The 7,597-nt window shown below is 31.7% G+C and overlaps 1 long non-coding RNA gene across 1 annotated transcript; it reads left to right on the top strand.

The window, feature by feature from the left end:
* The first annotated feature begins 5,725 nt into the window (after positions 1-5,725).
* On the top strand, positions 5,726-6,925 carry LOC107932638 (uncharacterized). The gene is made up of 2 exons (XR_001693455.2): positions 5,726-6,369; positions 6,677-6,925. It is a non-coding gene; the product is annotated as an uncharacterized lncRNA (long non-coding RNA).
* The last annotated feature ends 672 nt before the right edge of the window (positions 6,926-7,597 follow it).

Below are 7,597 nucleotides of genomic sequence, written 5' to 3'. Positions count from 1 at the left end.
AAATGGAGGGACTGAAGGCGGTATTAGACCCATCGCCTTCCCTTACTCCTGTTCTTTCTTTCCATAAACCATACTATTATATATAGCCTTCCTTCTTTTAACACTTGTGTAAAGCACTTTATTATTATTATTATAAATATAAATGGTTAAATTTCAATTTTGGTCTCTATACTACTTAAATTTAAGGTTTAATCTTTATATTTTTTTCTTTTACATTGTTTGATACCTCAATATTTATAATTTCGTCAGTTATTTATATAAAAAGAAAGCTCTAAACGGTTTTGTCATCATACATGTCCTTTTTTTATTATTTTAGTATTGAACCCTCTATTTTGTTAAAGTTTAGGATTTAGTCTATATCAATTATATTAATAAATATATATTATAATTTTAATAAATATTTAATAAATAATTGTAATATAACTATAGTTATAATTAAAAAAGAAACGCACACCTGTCATGTGTTAAGAGCAAATACATCTACAGTACTATATGTATGGTGTTTTTATTTATGTTATAGATAGATATTAAAAAGTAAATTTAGAGAATTAGCATAATCGTTCAAGTAATCCGGTATGATTTCAGTTTTGATACACAATAATTAATTTAGTGTTAAATTGTTGTGGTGTTTATAAGAGACGACGAAATCAGAAAATTGTTATAAAAAAATTAAAGATTAATCATAAATTATTGAGGAGTGAATAAATTAATTGTGATTTTATTATTATACTAATATGTAATTTTATAAAATTTAAGAGGTTAAATCGTAAATCTATTATTGTTTGGGAGGCCGAGGCCACTTCATGTGCCAATTTGAAATATATAGAATTAGGACATGTATATGTCCAATGTATCATCAAGTTGATATATTTTTCAAGATATTTTTCTTTGTATGGGTTAAAATCTTTTGTTATACAGAGGTGTTGCGTCTAATAGTCATGTCTTGCCTAAAGAGGACGTGAGGACTTCACCCAACTTATCAACTCACAACCAGCGAGCAACCTTTGAACACCGCCTTGCCTAAAAGCAAAACATAGAGGAGCTTGCCTAAATATCAATAAGAAACCAATCTCAAGAAAGTTGCCTTGCCCAATGGAGGAGTAACCTCGCCATTCCCCCCCTTTAACATCAGTCTCACACGTGGACGTACAACAAGTCACATTGATCCCACTTGGGGACTTGTTAAAAAGATAATGTCCCATCCATCCAACCAAGTGCATGTGTTAGGAGGTTCCCTATGATTCAACCATTTGCTTCCCATAATTCAACACTTGTGCTAAGAGGACCCAGTGAGAGGAATATACTCTTTGCACTAGCCATATCTTCTCAGGACAACTTTTCATACTTGAAACCATGCAAAAATACCTCAAAAATCTTGAGACCTTCCTTCTACCTCCCTATTGAAGTAATGGTGGCTTATGAAACGATTTCATTGATTTATCAATAAGTACATCTAAAATAGGAACTCAAACAACAAATTTAAAAATAAGAGAATATACTAATTCAAAAACAACTTAGAACAAGAACAAAGATAATGATAAATTTATTTGAATATTTCAAATCTTAAACTACACTATTACACCTTTGCAATATTGATGGTTAGTATCTTGGATTTAGGGTGCAAACAATTGATGTTTTTAGCATTCTAAGTGTTTAGATCTTTGGAGTGGAAGATAATTGATTCATTGTTTGTAGAAATTGATTCTAAAGTGGTATTCAATTGGGGTGCAAACAAGCCGATGAGAATATAGTCAGTACAATCAACATTTGCTCATATTGAGAGGAAAATTGAGAATGCAGATTGTGTTGTATTTTTTATGGTAGAAAAAAAAGAAAATGAAATGGCTTCAACCTTGGCGATAGCAGGTATAAATCATGGAGATATATTTAAAACCTGGTGGTGAGCATTAGATTTTATGTCAAACGTTAGTTTTTAATTGTAAAAAATGTTACATTATGGGATGTTGTAAATTTGAACTTTTAAATGTTGTTCTTGTTGTATTTGCAACAGATCAATTCGAATGAAAGAAAAAAAAATATTGGATTGATGATGAAAAACGAATGCGAACAATTGATGGAGAAAAATGTTGGATTTCCCGACAGGTTGCATTATGATGGCATGCTCATGTTGTTAGTTATTACAACAAAGAAATAAATGGGAATATTGTATGGATATTTACATACTATTGTGTATCATAGAGTTGTGGTTTGGACTTTCTAAGGAAGACCTAAGGTTTTTAGAATCAGGCGGTCATCAAATTAATCAAGTCACTAATTCGTCAATTTGACTGGTTTAATTGGTTCAATCGATCTGGATAGTACGAGTAAATAAATCATTAAAAAAATCATAAATTAGAAAAGTATAATTCAAAATTGTTTCAACCGTCAATTCAATTGATTTTTTAGTCCAGTTTGTACTAGTTTCCGTCTCCATCAGCCTAAAACTTTTCTCTAAATTGAGACCCGTCTAGTTGTTGGTCCAACTGACCGGTCTGGTCTACAAATAACCATGACAAGACCTCTCAACCGACTAGTAGGATAGTTGGCCGGCACAATCCTTATCATCTAAAATTAGAAGATAGGAGACGATGAAGATTGCTATGGGGCAAGGTGATTTTTTGCCTGCCTTAACCCAACCTCAATGTACTACTGACATCCTTTGACCCTAATCGGACCTCAACTTAACAATTTTAACCCAAAGGTTTAATAGTGCACTCGACCTCGCCCTGACCTGAGATGCATAAATTTCAATTTTTTTTATACTTTGTTTTCAATATCTACTCCAAACTTGATTTTGCTTCTCATTGTTGAACGATACTACATTTAGCAAAACTTTAAGATACATGAATGTATTAAGCAAAAAGTTTCAAGTTGAATTTACTTTTATTATTAACACAAAAAATATAAAAGGGAATTTTGAAAAAGAAAAGTAAATGCAAGATTAAAAAGAAAATAGCTTTGAAAAATAATATATATTTGGGGAAATTTTGGCTAAGTAATTTCCCTTTCATTTGTGTTAGACATTAACTACAAACTCAATAGTTTGCAGGAGGACAACAAGAAGAACTACAAATGGGAGAGGAAAAGCAGAGTTTAGATATATGAGGGTGATTTTGTAATTATTTTGGGGAGGATGGGTTTTCTTTAAACTCGACTTTGATCTAAATTGATAAATTTTACAAATTTATTTGACCAGCCTCAAAGCTGATTTTTTTTTAAATGACCCTATCAAATCAACAAATCAAATTAAAATCCATCGAGTTTAGGTATTTTTACAATCCCTAAGAGATCATGATTGGCTGACGTTAAAGATAGTCGATTGGTTTAGGGAAGTTAGACCGAGGTTGTTGCAGAATGTACTTATAGTTATTGATTGGAGTATTAACCAGCTGGTCAATGTTATATTCTCTATGGATAAGATAAAAGGTAATGGTATGGCTGCAACTTTGGCTATTGTTTGGATGTCTTGATTCCTTGTTTATTAGGGTGTTTTATAATTTTGATTAGGAAAAAGGTTGGTTTTTCCCAACATCTTTCTAGTATTATTATTCAAAATCTAAGTTCTATTCAACTAATTAAGAAATAACAAATTGATTTGAATGTTTGAAGTATTAAGTTGAATTCACCTTGTCGAAACCACCCTTTTTTCAAAAAATTTTAGGTTTAAAAAATGGGGGATCGACTTTTTGAAAAACGGAACGTGGAGTCGCCACCGATCCTTTTCGTTTAGGTGTGATCGGATCACCTAGAAATTCGATTATTTTAATAAAATATTTTGATTTACTAAAACAACGATTTTGGTCTACGAATTTTTGAGAAAATAGGTTCGAGAGTCGGTTACGCATGAGGAAGGATTAGCACCCTCACTACGGCCAAAATTGGTACCAAATTGATTAAATACTGTCCTTATGTCTAAGGTTTAAAAAGTTTTTGAAATGTGGTTCCCTTTCGAAAACATTTGAGTAACCCGAGTTGGTTGTCAAAATTCTCTTGCTTAAGAGGGATATAGCATTACATCTAGCACGATAGGACATGATCCTTTGTGCCCTCGAAAACATGATAAATTTTGACTTCCAAAAATTTATGTGTTGAAAACCACAAAAGGATGCCCAATTATTTAGTCCAACGAGAAAATCGAAACCCAGCACAGTAGGGCACGATTCCTCGAATTTCTAAACATCGAGCATTGCCTTATTTTAGAATTTAGAGAGTATGAGTGAAATTCTAAAGGAATCTTCGATTATTGAACGAACGGGAAATCGCAACCCAGCACGATAGGGCACGATTCCCGAATTACCAAACATCAAGTATTACCTTCGTTTTAAAAAGTTTTTAGAAGACATGAACGAAATTTTGAAGGGATATTCGATTATTTTGAGCAAACGCGAAATTGCAACCCAGCACGTTAGGGCACGATTCCGCGAATTGCTAAATATCAAATCTCGTCTTCGTTTTAAAGAATTTTTAAATGAATAATTATAAAACTAGCTTAAAATGTATTAATGCATTTTTGAAATGAGACGAATTTAATCATAAAAATTTGGATTTTAAAAAAAACCACATTTGATAAACCAAGTAGAAAACGACGATATGAGGTAACAGGCACACATGAGATACGATACTTGATGAATGAGAATATTAATCAACTAGCAGAATAAGCAACTAAATATGATTAATCTAAAATCATAGCCTAATTTCAATCACGATGAAGAACAATTAGCAAATCAATAAGATGAATACCATGCAATGATAATATATATATACTATAATATCAAACAACCAACAAAATATGTGGAAAACAAAATTGAATGTAGAAGTCAAAGTGGTATAAGATTAATAAACTTATGATATATAGGTTGACAAGTTTGAATAAAAACTAGGGATATATATATAACTATAGAAATAGATATTATAAAATAAAAGTTCGAATCAAATTGCATATAAAATACTTTAAACACAAATTCCTTTAAAAGTTGACAAAGTTTATGATAATTTAAATAATATATATATGGTACGAAAGAATAACAAGGATATATGACAAGACATAATACAAAATGGATTTATAAAATGTATGTACACGTAAGTTTATTGAAAAAGGATCATAATATTAATGATAATATATATATATAAATCTTAAGTTAATCTAAAAATTATATACATACCTTTATATCAAAAAATGTTTAAATAATAGGCCATATAAAGCACCAAAGCAATACAATGTAAAGAAATATTCAAAAATAATGATTTTATAATTACAAAAATGAGGTTTCCAAAGTTATTTCATATATACATAGAGAAAATATTTGACAAATCATGAACTTATAAGTGTTTTAAAATAGAAAAATCCATTAAAGTAATAAGTGTATTGATACATATACATATAAATTTAAAAGAGAGTACATGCAAATTTATATAGGAATGATAATGTGTATAGGTTTAATAATATATAAACCAAATATGTGTACTAATATAAACAAGTAGAAAAATAATTTTATGCAAAATATATATATACAAAATATATTATCGTAGCAAAAATATATGCTAAAATACATGGTTAGAATAAAAAAACATTATATGTATGAAGTGACATTAGCTTTATTGTAAAATATATATATGCATAATAACATGAAGGAAATAAACATTTAGAGTATGCGATATGTGATATTAACACTACAAAAAAAACAAATTTTCAATGACAAAGTAACAATTACCAAAGTCATTTAAAAGGTACAAACAATTGATTAAGAATAGAAAATGGGTTATAAAATAATAATAACTTAATTAAAATTAAACTAGAACAAAGGGATAATTCGAAAATAAAAAAAAACAATAAAAGGATCAATATTCAATGCGCGAAACGTCTAGGGACTAAAACTGGCAATATACCAGATCCCAAAGTGCTGTGTTCAGGCACGGATCCTATTGCAAATAAGCGCAAATTATAGGAAAAAAAAACAAAAGAAGCGCAGATGGGTTGATTGAGATGCGGCGCAAAAGGGGAAGGATCTAGCTTGCAAATAACCCCTCACCGTGAAGATGCGCGGGTCCTGGGGGTCGAAGAACCAGATCGGGTCGTCGGGCACACCAACCAAACGACGTCATTTTTGAACCATTTAAATTGGTTGAAACGGCGCCGTTTTCGTTTCCTTAAAAAGGCCTAGTCATGCCTTCATTCAGCCAAATCCCTCATGCAACCCTAGCCTTTCTTTTTCCCCTTAGCCGAACCCTAAGTCACCGCCCCAAACCGATGATTCCCATCCCCCCAGGCAACGAACTGCTCATCCAAGCCCGGAGGATGATTTTTAGCCTCAAAATCTCCTTCTGGCTTCGACTTCAACAAAGCAGAAGGAGATCTACGGCGTACCCCAGGTAAGGTTTCATTTCCTTTTTCTTTTATGCACTCAAAATGCGAAAGAACAACTGAAAATTCAGAAATAAATGAACTGGGCCAAGAATAAAAGAAAAGTCTCAGAGATTGGAATCGGAATCACCTTCGAATGCTCGTTGCTTTTTTTTGTATATTGCCTCTTTTTTTCGTTTTCTATTGCTTCTGAATGCGTAACCTTTACAAAGATTAAAAGCTTGGCTTTTATAGCCGAAAAGAAAGAAAAATAAATCGAAAATATACAATATTATTCTTTGTTTCTACTCGCTGCTGTGGTTTGTTCTCTTTCAGGTACGGGTGCTGTGCTGGCATACGGAGGCGCGTTGGCGTGTGTACGGGAGTCGTGTTAGCGTACGGAGGCTTGGTGTGGTTGCTGGAGGCGTTGTACGGCGCCTGGAGGCTACAGGGGTTGCGGCGCAAATGAAGGAGGGGTGACCTAGGGTTGCTGAAGCAGTTTTAGTTTTTGGGCCGTTTGGGCCTTAAGGCTTTGGATTGTTTTGTAAATGGGCTGTGGGTTTTTATTATTATTTATTTATTTTATATTTTGCTTTTGGGTTTCCAATGGGCCGGGCAAATTGGCCTATTTACACACCTCTCAATACTATTAATCGAACTGTCTTATAAAATATGATCAATTCAAGTTGAAATTTTGAAAACTAAAGAAATCAACATTCAAATAGGAAATACAACACAATTTAAATAAATTAATACAATTATTTTAAAATTATAATATCCAATCAATTTTGGGTCCAAATTAATGTATGTTTTTTTAATTCTTAGATTTTAATTATATTTGTTCTTTTTGACATAATAAGCAGAACTATTTATAACTCCTCCTCAACTCATAAATAGGAAGATAATGCGTTTTAACACACTCGAATCCACGTCATCCTATATTGATAATAATGTCCATGTCAGTTGAATTAAAACTCAATCAAGATTTAAATATGTTATTTTCTTATTGAGAATTATGTTATTTTGATGTGATTTTTTCTTAATTTAGTGAACTTCCCACCCCCAAAATGAGATTTTTAACATGCCTATTATTTCCACTTGACAATAATTGAAAGACTAATTATATTGATAGCATTTAATTAAATAGCACATGTCACCACGTGGACATGTGATCCAATGGTTTTGCATTTGCATCTCTTACTACTTAGAGATATGCTTTCCATTTCCATGCCCCTTTCATGTGCCATTTAAACTACT

This window comes from Gossypium hirsutum, chromosome A01 (assembly GCF_007990345.1).
Source record: "Gossypium hirsutum isolate 1008001.06 chromosome A01, Gossypium_hirsutum_v2.1, whole genome shotgun sequence".
Classification (NCBI taxonomy): Eukaryota; Viridiplantae; Streptophyta; class Magnoliopsida; order Malvales; family Malvaceae; genus Gossypium; species Gossypium hirsutum.
The sequence above is the reverse complement of the archived record's forward strand: the minus strand, read 5'-3'. Positions and strand labels throughout refer to the sequence as shown.